Raw genomic sequence first — 17,295 nt, 5'->3', positions numbered from 1 at the left:
TCTAAGGTAGGTGGCGATCTGTTGCCTGGTTCATAGGGAGGTCTCTTCAGAGACCTGAGAACTCGAACCACGTTGCATGGGCAGGGTCTCACTTCAGACTGAGGACAGGTAAGTTCATAACTCTGTATGAGTAAGGAAAGTTCTAGCGATGAAGAAATGTCCATTTCGTTTAGTCTAAAGGCGAGGCTTAAGGCCGAGCGATAGCCTTTTATCGCCGAGACTGATAGGCGCATTTCTTCCATAAAATACACGAGGAACTACGCTATTGCTGGAATAGTGGCATCGAGAGGAGAGATACCCCATCCACGACACCAACAACAGAAGACCTTCAACTTTGCCTGTTAGACTGCTGCTGATGACTTTCGCAAGTATCCAGACATCCTGCTTGCAACTTGTAGCAAAAATCCTCTCTGAGAGAGGAGATCCTGGATAGTCTCCAGGAGTGAAGTTGTAGCGAAGCTACGGCTTTATGGAATATGCTGGCATGTGGCTGTTTGAGTAGATCGTGTTGTGGAGGGAGTTTTCTTGGATTCTCCGTCAAGCGTTGCAGAACGTCGGGAAAGCATTCTGCGTGATGCAATGGCGGAGCTATGAGGGTCATTGAGAGGTTGACCAATGTTCTGGCTTTGTTGAGTACCCTCACCAGACAAAAAGGGAAAGGTGTAAACATTGATTTTGTTCCACCGATGTTGGAATGCCTCTTGCCAGAGAGCCTTGGGGTCTGGGACTGGAGAGCAGTACAACGGAAGCCTGAAGCTCAGGGCCATTGCAAAGAGATCTACTGTACTTTCAGAGAACCCCACAAAGTCAGGACTTTGTTGGCTACTAGATGATCCAAAGACCACTCGGTACTCACTATCTGAGATGCTCTGCTCAGGTTGTCAGCAAGCACATTCCTCTTGCCCGGAATGAAGCGTGCCGATAGTGGAAATGAGTTAATCTCGGCCAATCTCAGTATCTCTACTGCTAGATGGGAGAGGGTCTGCGAAAAAGTAACTCTTTGCTTGTTGATGTAAGCCACTACTATGGTGTTGTCGCTCATCAACACCACTGAGTGGCCCGCCAAGAACTGTTGAGGCACCAAAAAGACGGCCTTCATCTCTTGGAAATTGATATGGAGGTACTCTTCTTACTCTGACCAGAGGCCTGAGGTCGTGTGGTGCAGCACATGGCCCGGCACTCCCTTTTTTTGAAGCGTCTGAGAACAGCATCAAATCTGGGGGAGGATAAGAAGATCCACTCCCTTCCGTAGGTTCTCGTCTGCCACCCACCATTCGAGGTCCGTCTGTTCAGCTGATCCCATGGGGATCTGAATGTCCGGGAAATCGAGAGCCTGATTCCACCGCGACTTGAGTTGCCACTAGAGATATCACATCCTGAGGCGACCGTTGGGAACTAGACGGGCCAGCGATGAAAGGTGACCGAGGAGATGTAACCACGTCTGGGCTAAAGTTCTTCTCGTCTGAGAAAGGGTCTTGCGACGTTTCTCAGCCTTTGCTATTCTGTCGTCTGATGGGAAGGCTTTGTGGAGATGGTGACTATTATCATGCCTAGGTATACCAGTCTCTGCATAGGAAGCAGGGAGGACTTTTCAAGGTTTACTATGATCCCCAGATCTTGGCAAGGCCTCAGAAGTTTGTCTCGATGTTGAAGAAAGGTTGACACCGAGTCTGCTAGGATTATCCAGTCGTTCACATAACGAAGGAGACGGACGGATGCCAATCCTGTGTGCCCAATATGACACAAAGGCAAACACCTGGCGAAGACTTGAGGTGCTGTGGAAAGACTGAAGCACAGCACCTTGAACTGGTATTCCTGTTGTCTAGGTTGAATCTTAATTACTTCCTTGAAGACAGGTGGATTGGGATCTGGAAGTACGTGTCCTTTAGGTCCTGTGGTCTTACTGCTAGTCTGAGTGTCTGCCGTTTCCATGCTGAAAGAGTTTGTTTGACAAACTTGTTCAGAGCTGAGAGGTCGATGACTGGTCTCAACCCTCCAGACGCCTTTTTCACAAAAAGAGTGGACTGAAGAAGCCTTGGGACCTGTCGAGGACTTCCTGGAGAGCGCCCTTCTTCAACAGGGTCTGGACTTCTACTCCAAGGGCCAGCAACTTTGTTGATCCCATCGCAAAGGAGTCTATTGACATTGAATTCCTGGTCAGGGGAGGGAGAGATGTTATGAATCCCAGAGATTGTCCAGGGTTCAGCCCCCAGTTGCTTCCACCTGTCCAAGCAACCTTGTAGTCATCCCCCTACTGGTGGACAAGCAGGGGCAGTGTCTATCCTAGCGTTTGCAGCCTTGGCCGTTCCCTCTAGGATATTTTCCTCCCCTGGAGGACTTTGTGCCTTTCTTGTTCTTGGCAGGAAAGGGCTTCTTAGACACCATGGGCTTTGTTGCTGTCTTGTTCATCGTGGTCTAGACTGGACGGGACTGCTGAGGAGCTAGTGGTTTATAGGGCTTGGATGTCAAAGCCCTATGGAGGAGGGAGTCCTGATGGGACTTCCTCCATCTCTCAGCAGCATGTTCCATGTCCTTAGGCTTGAATAGATGGGCTCCCTTTAGAGAGGAATACCCAAGTCTAACGATCTCTGCATTTGGGACTTGGTGGAGTCTCTCAGACATAGTGTCCCGACGTTTTATGATGGTATTCGTCCATAAGTTTGAAACTTGGTGGACGAGAAACTCGATCATGCGAGTTCCTGAGAGCAGGAAAGTCTCCATTGCTTTCTTGGTACGTTCCTTGGAGAAATTCTCAGTCCGTACCAGGATTCCCAAGGTCCCTAACCAGACATCAACCCATGAATTTGCCTGCATGGCATACTTTGTGACCTTCTGGTTAAGGATCTCGGTTGACGAGAAAGAGACCTGTCGGTTGGGGACTCTCTCTAGAGAGACTCCCTTGGTGAGCTCTTTCAAGGAGTGATGGAGAGGAAGAGCTGGACAAGGCTCGTCCAAAATCTCAAAATACCTCCTCTGTTGGACACAAAATGTGGAAGAAGCTTGTTGGTAGAGCCGGAACGTTGGGAGGAGGCATGTTCGGAGAGCTGTGGGGCGATCTTAGCCCTGGCACCCTTCAGCCCCTCAGACCAGGGCAAGGTTGCACTGATCTTTGAAGGTTTCTGGGTGCCAAAGACAGGGTCTAAGACCGTGTCTTTGCCCTCTTGTGGAGGTATCTCTGGGTCGGTAAACCCAGTGAGAACCCTTATGAGAGTCAGAACCTGCCCGCATGCATGTTTTGACTCTTTGTGCTCTCCTTTCGACGTTGGACTTGCAGCGAAGTCTTCTGCTTCCATCCCCGAGAGCTCTTCTTGGGGTGGGTCCTGAACATCCCTCGAGTGACTGTCTCTGTAGACTTATAAGTCCTTGAAGAGGACTACGGAAGAGTCTTAGAGTCCTTTGATTCCTTCCGAGGAAGGAGGTAGGACTCCAGCATCGAAGGCTGAGATGTCGTATCCCTCCTGACTTCCATTGGTGGTGGAGAACTCTCCGCGCGAGGGGAGGCTTCCTCCAAAAGGTGGAAAGGAGAAAGTTCTTTCCTCACGCAACTCTTCGGCAGATGTGAGGTAGGAGAGTATTTGGTGGAAGATGCAGGAGGAGAGGGCCTTGATGGTCTAACCGGAGTCAGCTTTACCCTCGGGAAAGTGACCGCGTCTGAGACTCCTCTCTTCCTCTTCAGGGCAGAAGCAGCAGCTATGGTTCCATGCAGAAGGTCTACTGGAGCTGTAAGATGCTCCGAAGAGCGGCCAGACAGAGCAGGTTTGAAGGCTTGTACCACTGCCCTGACCATAGCACTGAACCATGGCTGCTGACTGACTGACACACTGTCAGACCGATCCCCTGAAGGGAAAGGGACCGAAGGTTCCCTGCGAGGAGTCTCCGCTCTAGGTGGGTCGGCCTTAGAGGAAGGCAGTTTCGGGATCTTGAACCTTTATGTGGAGGCCCTTTCCCCGGCGGTTGCGCTGAATGGCGTTTGTGGGGAGGGGAACGAGGCGATGGTGACCTGTCGATGCAAAGTTCCTTTGCCTGGAGAACCTGTTCGTGGCCACTGCGCGAGTGCACACGTGAGCGCTGGCGCATTGGCAAGCACTGGTACTGTAAGCGCAGAAGAGCGCTGGTGCACCGGAGAGCGTTGGCACGCAATAAGGCGTTGTGCGGAGTGTTGCACAGTCTCTCTAGGATACGCAGGAGGGTGCGGGAGAGCAGGAGAGTGTTGGTGCGCAGTAAGACGATGCGCAGTCCCCCTAGAATGCGCAGGAGAACGCTGGCGTGCAGTTCGGCGCTGCGCAGGAGGTTGCTGGAGAGCAGCTACAGGAGAATGCAGGGGTGCAGGGGAGCGCTGGCGAACTGGAGAGCGCCGGCGAGCTGGAGGTTGCTGAGAAAGCTTCGGCACTGGAAAGAGCAGATACACAGTGGAGAACTGGTGCTTGTGCTCAGGAGAGCACTATGGCTTGGGAGAGCGTTGGTGAGCTGGAGACCGAGGTTGCACAGGAGCGCGCTGAGGTTTTGGCGAGCACTGTTGCAGCGGGGAATGCTAACAAGCTCAGGCTGGAGAGTGTAGATTGACTGGTGAGCACTGGCGAGCTGGCAAACCTAGAATGGTGAGGCTGCGCTGGAAATAGCTGGGGGCATTGGAAAGCACTGAGGAAAAGCAGGAGAAGGCTGTTGATGTAGTGAACGCAGAAATGTTGTAAAGCGCTGACGAGCTGGAGTGTGGGCCGCTCTGTAAGGCATGAAGGAGCAGGCTGGTGCTGACGAGATGTTTGTGAGCGCTGGTGCACTGCAAGGCGCTGGCAAGCTGGAGAGTGTTGGCGCGCAGCTGCACGCTTAGGTAGGGCCTCAGGAGGCTATACCAGAGACAGGAATGGTGATGGCAGATAGGTTAGTAGGAAGAACAGGAACAGGGATGTGCCCTTTGGAAGGGCAAGCACTCACCGATGGAGATCGCGAACAATCTACAGAAGATTCCAGGACCAAAGTCCGAGGACTAGCAGCAGCGCTGTTGGGAGATGGTCCAGGAACGGGCGGAGGTCGAGGGCCAAGAGACGACTGAAGCAGAGTCTGCTGCGGGGGACGGCTGCGATGACGAGGCTGAAGGGACGAAGAGGTGCCTTTTCACCGATGGTGAAGGACGACCTCTAAGATGATGCGGAGGGCGAGCTCTACGACGGAGATGCCCTCTAAGAGCCGTTGGATCAGCAAGCTGACCATGAGCAGCAGCAGTCCTCCGAAGAGGAGTTTCTATAAGAGAACTCCCCCGAGGGGGAAAAAATACTCGCAGGAGACAGACGTAGGACTAAGTTTCCCCCTCGAAGGATGATCAGGAATGGGGGAAACTAAGTCGGCAGCAACAGCTGGAGAATCTGGAGGGGCAGGGGCGTTGGTAGAAGCTACAAAAGACACCTGTGACACCACGACGTTAACGAGCGCAAGAGGATCCACCTACGAAGTCGACGACGACGGCTGCATGCTTGCACCCCGGAGGATGAGCTGCAAGAAGGAGTCCTAGGAGGGTGGACCCGGAAGCTCCAAGGATGACCACACCTACAAAACAGAAGACACAGACAAGGCCTCACCCGGGGGGAGAGGTGGGGCCGCTTCGCCAGTGGAAGCAACACCATCTCTCGATTGATTTAAAGTTTTCAGGCATCCTGACATCTGAGGTCATTGATGTCGGTAACATTTAATTTATGTATACAAAAATAAAAAATAAAATAAAAAAAAATAAAAAATAAAAGAGTATTCAATTAAAATCATAAAAGTTAAATAGTTTTCAGAAGACCTGCTTCTGAAATAAATCTATAAAAGCCACTTGCATAGTAGGACACATCATTTCCAAGAATCTTGGCAAGGATGAACCTGCCACCCTCACCTCGAGCCTCAAACAAATATCTATTCCTTAAGTTATTATAATTGGGGCATTCGGTCAACAAATGCCTCACTGTTACAGGTACTAAACAGTCGTCACAATACGGTTGGTGTTGGCCCTTCAGCAGAAACTCATGTGTCAACCGAGTGTGACCAATATGGAGACGACAAAGAGACGTCTCCCATTTTCGGGGCATCATATTATACCTCCAAGGAGATATGACATTTGTTACTTCTCTCATTTTATTCCCACCTAGACCTGGAATGATCTTCCTAATTGGGTAGTTGAATCAATGGAACTTCAAAAGTTCAAATTTGTAGCAAGTGGTTTTATGTTGAACAGGATGATATAAGTCTTTTTATGGTTTATATATGAAATATATTTTAATGTTATTATTTTTAAAATATTTTATTTTAATTGTTCATTACTTCTTTTATCATTTATTTATTTTCTTATTTCCTTTACTCACTGGGCTATTTTTGCCTGTTGGAGCCCTTGGGCTTATAGCATCTTGCTTTTACAACTAGGGTTGTAGATTAGCTAGTAATAATAATAATAATAATAATAATAAAGATTATATGTTGTCTGAATGTACAGTGTTGTCATTTATGAGAAGTGGGTTTGTATACTCTCTCCATCTTCACCCTCATCTGGGATGATGTTGGAAACACTTCTGAACAAAACTCATCTAAAAGAAAAGTGACTTGATTCCGATGCTCAAATACATACAGCACATAACGCCAAGAACGCTGCACTCCAAGGGAGAAGAAAAAGATGACGAGAGGAAAGCCAATCATGCTTACCGTTTTTCCTGATATCAAAAAGTCTTTGGTAATATTTGGCAACATTACCGGATGTCTGTTGATCAGAATAAGATGAAGATCTCAAATGCAATACTATACCTCCATGGTAACTTCCCTCTGTTGCCTTAAAATTGGGCACGCACGAACATATGAGTTCCTGATGACTGGCAGGTGTCAGCCATTGTGTTATAATTGTGCGGTTCCCCTGACTGTTCGGCATTTACTTAAAGAACGTCCCATTCTTGTGGATATTGGAGAACAATTTCTCTCTGAAGCTCATAATGAGGATGGTAGGTAAATCCTCAACAAAATTCTTGTAAGAGATGTTCTATGCGATTCCAGTGGCCTTCTTATGTTCGTATTGGAAACTGACCATCTTATTCATTTTGAATGTTTTGTTAAGTTATTCATTTATTTCTTGTGTTTTATCTTATGTTGTCAATTCTTCATTAAGCACACTCCAGTCAGCACCAATGATCACTAATGTCATGATAATTACTATTCATTCATTCATACCTCTCGCTCTAGACTTATGTCGCGACAACTGACACGAGATGATTCTCCTCCCCGAGGGAGCTAGATTTGTTACAGAGCCTGTTGAAAAGCTACCAGTTAATCAGGGGTAAAGATATCCAAGGATTATGTGGGTATTATCCAAATGATAGTAGGAGACGACGGTTGTCTGCTATCGCCAGACTTCTGCTTTCAAGTCCTGCACTGAAGGCTACGGCTGATCCGAAACCCATGGATTTGTGCGTTCATAGAGTCGTTTAGTCTGCCTATAGTTAGAATTTTATTTGATGGCTGGATAAAATTGAAGCATGGTAGGAACTGAAGAAGGTGGACAGCTTGGTGTGCAGAAGTACAAGCAAATGTCTGGAATTTAGGAAACAGAGCAATATTTCGCCTGTTGTACCAGCTATGTGGATCAATAGAATTTGTTGTTTTTTTGAATTTACATTTCCAAATCAATGCTAATGATAACAATATCATTTCTTTAGGATCTAGCGCCACATTTCATTGATTTTTCCTAAAGATTCAATCTAAGCTATCGGAGTATCTGTTGACTATGTACATTCAGCGCCTTTATTAATGCCAATTGCTTAGCATTCTTCCTAATACTTCTTGCTCATTCTCCTTGGTCCCTTGTCGCTTATACATTCAACTTCTTCAACATTACAGTACTCACATAAATCCATGTAGATGAGCCAGGCGAAGTTCTATGTTTCGGTGACCTTTATTTCTTACTCGGAGTGGCAGGCGCCAGATTTGAAGGGTCGCCACGAGATGAAGGCCCCAGGAACAGGTGAAGTGTAGTGGGAAGGATCCTCTGCTGCAACATGCAAGGACATGACGAGGGGCAAAGCATTCACGTCCCTCCTTTAAAGGCGGTACTGCCATAGAAGAGGGCGCAGGAAGGGAAGATGTCCGAGTCCAAGTGGCATGTAACACCTCAACAAACTTCTTGACCTACAGGGCACCATCAATACCTTTAGAAGGCAACAACTTACAAAGATCAGTCACTGCGATAGTACACTAATGGTACTGTATGAAACAAAGGGGTATTAATTTTGCTATGAGAATGCAATACTTGTCTCACTCAAAACAATCCCTGTGTGTATGGCAGGGTTTCACTTCCTCTTACTAATTCCTCACAAAAACCTAGCCCTGAAGGAAGTTGAAGATGCAGTGAAGAAGGTACTAAAGAACTTCTTTAGCATCAGCCTGGACGTTGCCACCCTTATCCCGATGAACCCCTCATAGATTCCTTCCTCTCCTTTGAGAATTCTCCCCACTGAAGAGGAGGAAAATCCCTACAATAATCACAGGGATATTAATGTGTGCAGTCACACCCCTCTGCAAAAGCTAATAAGTTGGGATCCACATCTGGCTATCATTATCATTAATTCAAACCCTAGTTGGAAAAGCAAGATGCAACAAGCCCAGGGGCTCCAACAAGGAAAAAAGCTGAGTGAGGAAAGGAAATAAGCAATAATATAATAATTTAAGAGGAGCAACAACATTAAAATAGACATCTCCTATATAAACTATAAAAAACTTAACAAAACAAGAGGAAGAGAAACAAGATAGAATAGTGTGCCCGAGTGTACCCTCAAGCAAGAGAACTCCAACCCAAGACAGTGAAAGACCATGGTACAGAGGCTATGACACTACCCAAGATTAGAGAGCAATGGTTTGATTTTGGACTGTCCTTCTCCTAGAAGAGCTGCTTACCATAGCTAAAGAGCCTCTTCTACCCTTACAAAGAGTAAAGTGGCCACTGAATAATTACAGTGCAGTAAGAAGAATTGTCTGGTAATTTCAGTGTTGTTAGGTGTATGAGGACAGAGGAGAATATGTAAAGAATAGGCCAGACTATTCGGTTTGTTAGTGTGTAAGTAAAGGGAAAATGAACCGAAACCAGAGAGAAGGATCTGATGTACTACTCATGTGCCAGCCACAATTATGGCCCAGACAAAGCCGCACGTCTGCCCATTGAAACGCCATAATCAACAAAAAACACAATCAACACAAACACTCTGGAAAGCAAAAGAAAAAAGCACTAAACAGCCCAACAAGAGATGCAGGTAATTAAGACAGTACAGCACCGCAGCCGAAGTGAAAGTGAGGGTCCCTCCCCTTATCAGGATAGGCATCTATGCTTGCCTCATTAAAAGTTTATCTGTTTTTAGAACTTCACTGAACTTATACTCCTGATAAAGGATAAAGGTTTTTATTATGTACAGGAACAAGACTCTGATATATCCTCTCCAGAATTTACCTGATCCAAAAAAGAAAAACAGCTGCGCTCACTCACCTTCAACCTGAATTTGGCTTCATTCTTCATCATCAATTATTCAAAACTCTCGCCACATCCACGTTGTCGTCATCCTTACTTTCCTCATTTTCCTTAGCATCCCGGGAGGACTTGGACGAGCCTTCCCGACCGCCTATGAGCGGCGTCGCGTCGCCCGTGTTCGACAGCGGGGTTTCGAAGGTGGACGGGCTGCCCTCAACGTTTCGGAACGAAGACGAGTCCTCAGCTTGAGGATGTCGTTGGCTTCTTTGGCTTCGAGGTATTCCACTCTTTCAACTTTTCCAGATCAGGAAAGAAGTCCCTCTCGATGATCCGCTCTACTTCCTGGAAGCAAACAAATAATTAATATCTGAACTGGAAGTCCCATTTAAACCTTCATAACTGTAGATGACAGTACTATACAAAAAGTCCTCAACTTAGAAACTAAATACAGTAGGTTCCAAGAAGCTGTTTGAAAGTAAAATTCCTAAAAATTTTGGATCCACCTAACTTGCATGGCTATGATTTTCAGCTCCAAAACTCAACAAATGATAAAATTTCATACTGCAAATGACTTCTTGCTCACTGCGTTAAATTATATATAGTTTTACTACAGTATTTCATCATGAACTTTGTATACAATATCTGAGATGAACAATTTCAGTTGGATTCGCGTCTGTGTCTCCGAATGTTCATAAGTTTATAAGTGTTTGTAAGTCTAATACCTTCTACTTACGTTCACAAAAGTGTCTTCGTCCAACACTTTTTTTTCCTCTTCCTCGGAGGAGGCACGCCGGGTTTTTTGAAGACGCTGTTGTCGGTTTCTGAAAAAGCCAAGGCCCCTGCCGAAGACGGTCGTGAATCTAGCTGGCTCATTGTGGGATCTGTTCTGAAACGACGGGACATTCATTAACTTGCGTGGCAACTTGTTAATTATTTTCATTTTAATCGTGTATACTGTATTCAAGTTTATGGTTTTTTATAACATCGATTAAAAAAAAAAATTGTTATCTATTACTGTACCAATTTATCTATTCTGGCTAATTAATTTTTATTTATCATTACTATTATTGCTGTTGTTGATCAAAAATAAGATATTTTCTTAGAACTCCCTCTGAAAATCCTCATCGTATTAATAACCGCTTCATTCTACTAAATGAACCATATACTTTATAACTGGTTAGCACACACTCGATGCATTTCTGACCATTATCGCAAGTGAAAAGCACTCATTCGTCGTTTATAAACTTTCTGCCCAAAGCCAAAATCTTACGCATACTCAGTGGACAAGGGTTTGCATACATGCGGAAATGGATTATATTTCACTAAATACAAAACTCTTTGTTGGAGAGCAATTTCATAAAAATACTTGAATAACAACGTGGGTAGTTTGTAGAATAGCACATGCACCCGTTCATTACTTAAATTAGAGGTAATTGGATGTTGTTTGGACAATAACAGATGCACACGATAATTACTCAAATCAGATGCAATTGTAAATGGTTTGTAGAATGCCGGGCACACCTAACTACTGTACTCAAATAAGAGGTAATTTGGAGTTAGTGTATTTGTAGAATGGCGGACACACTTTAATTACACAAATCAGACGTAATTGTAAATGGTTTATAGAATGCCAGACACATCCACTAACTACTCAAATTGTAGGTAATTTGGAGTTATTTGTAGAATGGCGGCCACACATGTTAATTACACAAATTAAACGTAATTGTAAATGGTTGGTAGGATAGCACACACAACAGCTAAATTTCTCAAACTAGAGGTAATTCATATTTGTTTGTAGAATGACGGACGTGCACGTTAATTACACAAATTACAAGTAATAGAGTAATGTTTGTAGAATGGCGGAAGCACATTAATTACACAATGGGTAATTGGCAGTTTATAGGAGGGCTATTTGCCAACGTTATAAGAAACTACCTTAGGTAACGTTAGGTACCAAAGCATATCTCTTTACGGGAAGAAACTCCTATTCACCGCCCGCGGGAGGATCTGGCCGCTGATCTGCAAAGGCTCCCTTACCACCAATAGAAAATTGGAGTTCGGCCTGCACGGATAGGCCTACCTTGGCCTAATCAATGGCTAGATTAAGTAATAAAGCTTCAAAGAATAATTAACACCATTATTCGCCTTGAACCTAACCTACCATAGGCTATAGGGTCATACCACATTACCAAACTAGCCTACTGTGCAGGCCAGCAGGCTTATGACAGGCAATGCAGGATTTCACACACAACTAGGTATTAACCAAAATTAATAATCATCAATTATATATAAATAAAATTAATAATTATCTTAGTTTTTTATACATATATTTTCGGAGACGTAGTCTACCTTAGGCTAAGTTTCCCTTCACGATATCGTACGTTATTTTACGATATTTGCTTATTTAATGATAATAAATGCTTATGTATAAGATAATATAGTAATATACAATAATATAATTAGATTATTTTACCTTAAAATGGCGTAAATATTTCTAAAATATGTATAATCACGTGTTGAGTTCTTGTTATTGTTGAACTTTCTTGTTGCTTACTCCCACTCTTTCCCTTTCTAGATAAGTGCAAAGCTTCTTTAAGCTTTTTCTTATTATTATTATTAAGTTTATATTACCTGTGCCTTAAATAAATTAATATCGTAATGAGATTCTCAATCTTTACTTTTATTCCATTCTACCTTGTAATTAGATAGGATAGTTTTCATAGTTTATATATGAAATATTTATTTTAATGTTACTCTTCTTAAAATATTTTATTTTTCCTTCTTTCCTTTCCTTACTGGGCTATTTTCCCTGTTGGGGCCCCTGGGCTTATAGCATTTTGCTTTTCCAGCTAGGGTTGTAGCTTAGCAAATAATAATAATAATAATAATAATAATAACACCTTGCTATCATCAGTTTTTGGCAACCAATTGTGGTCAGTTTGGACTTCTTAAATTCTTCTTTTATATGCATTGCCCTACCCATAAATGCAGCCAGATCCCTGCTAGGATTTTTCAGTGTACCCAATCTTATGTCTACATTCATTAGCTGTCCTAATTTTGGGCATAGAAATAAATGTTCAGTAGTATCTTCTTCATCTTTGCACAAATTATCTTCATCCATTATAGAGTACACTACAATTTTTCATTTATGGCTGGCATAATTTCATAGCGTAGCTTATGGTTCAATCTACGTACACATGGAAGAACAATATAAAAATCAACCAATTTTGATTAAATGGGCATTATATTATGAATAAATGACCAATAGAACATTAAAATATGATTTATACCAGTGCAACAGGAAACAATTGTGTTGAAACGTGTATACATAATTATTATATAAAAACACATTCATAGTACAGTATACATTAATTTATTTGCTTTCCTTCATATATTAATATATGTCTGAGATATTTAAAACAGGTTCCATAAGTCAGCGTAGCATTTCATAAGCCCCAGTGTTAAGCTCGTCGAGTGGGAAGGTTGTGCCCTGTGATTGGTTGCTTTTGTAATGACGTCATTAACTATCGAGCTCATAATTGGTTCTTGACTCATGACGTCATTATTCATAGCTATTATTGATTTTTGATTGATGACGTCATTATCCATAACACTCGTATTTACTTAAATACAGAAAGGAGAAGGGTGTATGCATTATAAATGTAAGAATACTTTAATTAAATGTCTTTTAATTAAACAAAAATAGTTTAACAATTACTGTGTTCTGCGCATATGGTATTACAAAATATTCTCGCCTTATGCATTTATAGCGGGAAATATCTGTTGTCTCATTGGCTGGTTGTATGTGACGTCAGACACTCGTATTTATGAATGAATGTTTACGTATAAGGCCTGGGGGTAAAAACCTATACGTATTTTAGATTAACTAGAGCTTCAAAAAATAAATTTTATAAAAAATACTCTTATTAATATTATTAATTTTAAAATAAAATAAATAAAGAATCTTATTAAAGACCGTAAGTTAGATAAATAAGTCATATTCGAAGGAATAATTGACTAGCCTTCTGGCTACGATGTTCTATGCGTGTGTTCGTCTGTGCGTGGAACGAAGGCAATAACCAATCACAGCTGAGGAAGATATAGCCAATCAGAGGACTGGAATGTACCACCCAGAGTTACTGGGACTTATGAGTTGCTGTTGGAGGAACCTGCCCAATTACCCGTAAATTTACATGAAAACGCTTATGAAAACAAATTAGGGTGAAAAAAACGTCATTAACTAGAGCGTTTGACCAAAATGGCTCCCGTGAATCTGACTTTTTGGTCAACAGCAGGTCATAAGTCGGAGGAATCCTCTCGCCTTATGCATTTTTAGCGGGAAATATCTGTCGTCTCATTGGCTGATACGTTCTCTGTTGTGATTGGTTGTTGTATGTGACGTCAGGTAATAGTATTTTATAAATGAATTAGATTCGGTAGGAGTGAAATACCTATACGTATTGTAGATAAATTAGGTCTTATAAATTATATTTTTTCATAAAACCAAACTTATGATAGAATAAATTCACTAATAAAATAGATAATGAATCTTGTTCAATTGCTTAAGCTGAATAAATACGTATTTTTGAAGCAATAAACTATCTACGATTTGGCTACGATGTTAAACGATGTTACCTGGGGGTAAAAAAACTATACGTATTTTAGAATAACTAGAGCTTCAAAAAATAAATTTTACAAAAAAATAATTTTAATAATATTATCAATTTTAAAATAAAATAAATAAAGAATCTTATTAAAGGCCGTAAGTTAGATAAATAAGTCATATTCGAAGGAATAATAGACTAGCCTTCTGGCTACGATGTTCTATGCATGTGTTCGTCTGTGTGTGAAACGAAGGCAATAACCAATCACAGCTGAGGAAGATATAGCCAATCAGAGGACTCGAATGTACCACCCAGAGTAACGGGAGCTTATGAGTTGCTGTTGGAGGAACCTGCCCAAATACCCGTAAATTTACATTAAAACGCTTATGGAAAACAAAATAGGATGAAAAAAACGTCATTAACTAAAGCGTTTGCGTAAAATGGCTCCCGTGAATCTGACTTTTTGATCAACAGCAGCTTATAAGTCGGAGGAACCCTCTCGCCTTATGCACTTTTAGCGGGAAATATCTGTCGTCTCATTGGCTGATATGTTCTCTGTTGTGATTGGTTGTAGTATGTGACGTCATGTACGTCCTCCGCTGTGATTGGTGGTTGTATGTGACGTCAGGTAATAGTATTTTATGAATGAATTAGATTCGGTAGGAGTGAAATACCTATACGTATTGCAGATAAATTAGGTCTTATAAATTATATTTTTTCATAAAACCAAACTTATGATAGAATAAATTTACTAATGAAATAGATAATGAATCTTGTTCAATTGCTTAAGCTGAATAAATACGTATTTTTGAAGGAATAAATTATCTACGATTTGGCTATGATGTTAAACGATGTTACTTAGGGGTAAAAAACTATACGTATTTTAGATTAACTAGAGCTTCAAAAATAAATTTCACAAAAAATAATCTTAGTCTTAATATTAATTTCAAAATGAATAAATAAAGTATCTTATTAAAGGCCGTAAGTAAGATAAATAAGTCATATTCGAAGGAATAACTGACTAACCTTCTGGCTACGATGTTCTTTGCGTGTGTTCGTCTGTGCGTGAAACGAAGGCAATAACCAATCACAGCTGAGGAAGATATAGCCAATCAGAGGACTGGAATGTACCACCCAGAGTTACTGGGACTTATGAGTAGGATGAAAAAACGTCATTAGCTAGAGTGTTTACCCGAAATTGCTCCCGTTAAGCTGACTTTTTTGTCAACAGCAGCCCATAAATCGGAGGAACCCTCTCGCCTTATTGGCTAATACGTTCTCTGTTGTGATTGGTTGTAGTATGTGACGTCAGGCAATAGTATTTTATGAATGAGTTCGTCTCGGTAGGAGTGAAGTATCTATACGTATTGCAGATAAATTAGGACTGATAAATTATAGTTTATAGTAAAAATAAACTTTTAATATAATTAATTTGCTAATAAAATAGATAGTAAATCTTGTTAGAATGCTTAAGCTGAATAAATACGTCTTTTTAGAAGAAATAATGAACTAGGTTTTGGCTACGATGTTTAACTTGTATGTGGGAGTTTGTTGACAAAGGTAACAACCAATCACAGCTGAGAAGATACAGACAATCAGAGGGCTGGAATATCCCGCCAAGAAAGAGTTCCTGCGATTTATGAGCTGTTGTTCGAGAAACCAGTTACTTATTCATTACATTAAAAGTTCAAATGCTTTGACATTATTTACTTCCTCGCCAACAGCAGCCATAATCCAGAGGAACCCTCTCGCCTTACGTATATTTAGCGGGAAATATTTGTTGTCTCATTGGCTGATTCGTCCTCTGCTGTGATTGGTGATATTTATGACGGCATAGAACTATTTTTATGAATGAAATTACGTATCAGACCTAGGAAGGGGAAAATACCAATACGTATATCAGAAGAATTAGGACTTAGATAATTAGATTTTATAAAAAATAACCTTATAAAAGGTAGTACTTCTTTAACTAAAAAAATAAAGGCTTTTATTAAAGGCCGTAAGTTAAATAAATACGTCAAATTCGAAAGAATAGCCGACTGTTTCTGGCTACGATGTCTAGTTATGAGAGGCGGAGCTGGAGATTTATTATTTCATGGGAAATTATAAATATATTTCAACAAAATATATAGAGATAGTCCTTATAAGATGTTTATATAACATAATATATCAAAATGATACATTTTAGAGACCACATCTGTATTTTTATTAAGAAAATACGTTTTAGTGACGTCATGAACAGTAGGATGCATTTTACAGATTGCTTAAATGACTGAATAATTTTGTTTGCTGGTTTGAAGGGTTTAAATCGCTAATGATGAATATTCAATAGATACTATTATTATAAAGAGCTTAGATAGTGAAGGAACTACCCAACTTTAAATCTTATTTTGAATTTCAAGTAAACTTTGATTATTTAAAATAATAAATGATGAAAAACGTAGATTAACTTATGATCTGAAAATTACCCCAGCTGGCGTAAATACGTATTTCATAATTGAATAAACTATAGAGTTAAATTAGTGTGAATTAATATGGATAGGATTTCGTAATAACAACCAGGAACTCTGAAATTTAAGAGTAAAATTTAACTGGGTTTCTTTATCAGGAACTCTAAAACTTGTAGAGATTAATGTATCTCTTATATATACTAAAAACATCTCGCTCAACGAGCTGTTTAAAATTCTGTATAACTAATTATCTTTGTGTGCTTTGGATGGGGCAGTTTGGAGCAACCTATGGATCTACTTGCCGAGTCATCAACAGCCATTGCCTGGCCCTCTCTGGTCCTAACTTGAGTGGAGAGGGGGCTTAGTACTCATCATATGTATAAAGGATCAGTCTCTAAGGCATTGTCCTCCTAGAGTGTTGTCATTTTACCTTGTCTCTGTCATTTTTAAAGAGCAAGTTATAAACACCCAAGAATCCTTCAAATATGAGTTTAATATGCAAATATATTTTGACAGGTTACCGAAAACTCCAGCAATTCAAGGTTTGATCTAGTCCATGATAATAATACTATAAGTGAAGGTACTCACAGGTCTGGTAATTGCTTGGACCTCGTATGCACTGACTCTCCTAGGGTGGTTACAAGTAAGGTTGGTTCTCCAGTCGGGACATCTGATCATGCCTTGATTTTATTAGTAGTGAAGACTGAGCAGCCTGTCCCTGATGTATCATACTCTTGTAAAATTTATATGAAATCTCAAGCAGAGTGGAATG

At 41.4% G+C, this 17,295-nt stretch overlaps 1 long non-coding RNA gene across 3 annotated transcripts in view; it reads right to left on the bottom strand.

The window, feature by feature from the left end:
• Nucleotides 1-12,066, bottom strand: part of LOC137620206 (uncharacterized) — a 28,349-nt gene extending 16,283 nt beyond the window's left edge. Inside the window, exons 1-3 of one of the 3 annotated variants that reach the window (XR_011040014.1) lie at nucleotides 11,943-12,066; nucleotides 10,203-10,350; nucleotides 9,488-9,811 (exon numbers count right to left, since the gene is read on the bottom strand). This is a non-coding gene — a long non-coding RNA (uncharacterized lncRNA). Of the gene's footprint in view, nucleotides 1-9,487; nucleotides 9,812-10,202; nucleotides 10,356-11,942 lie in introns of all 3 variants that reach the window. The other 2 variants (XR_011040015.1, XR_011040016.1) reach the window with 2 other exon arrangements.
• Between the last annotated feature and the right edge of the window lie 5,229 nt (nucleotides 12,067-17,295).

Source organism: Palaemon carinicauda, chromosome 26, assembly GCF_036898095.1.
Source record: "Palaemon carinicauda isolate YSFRI2023 chromosome 26, ASM3689809v2, whole genome shotgun sequence".
NCBI classification, from domain to species: Eukaryota; Metazoa; Arthropoda; class Malacostraca; order Decapoda; family Palaemonidae; genus Palaemon; species Palaemon carinicauda.
The sequence above is the reverse complement of the archived record's forward strand: the minus strand, read 5'-3'. Positions and strand labels throughout refer to the sequence as shown.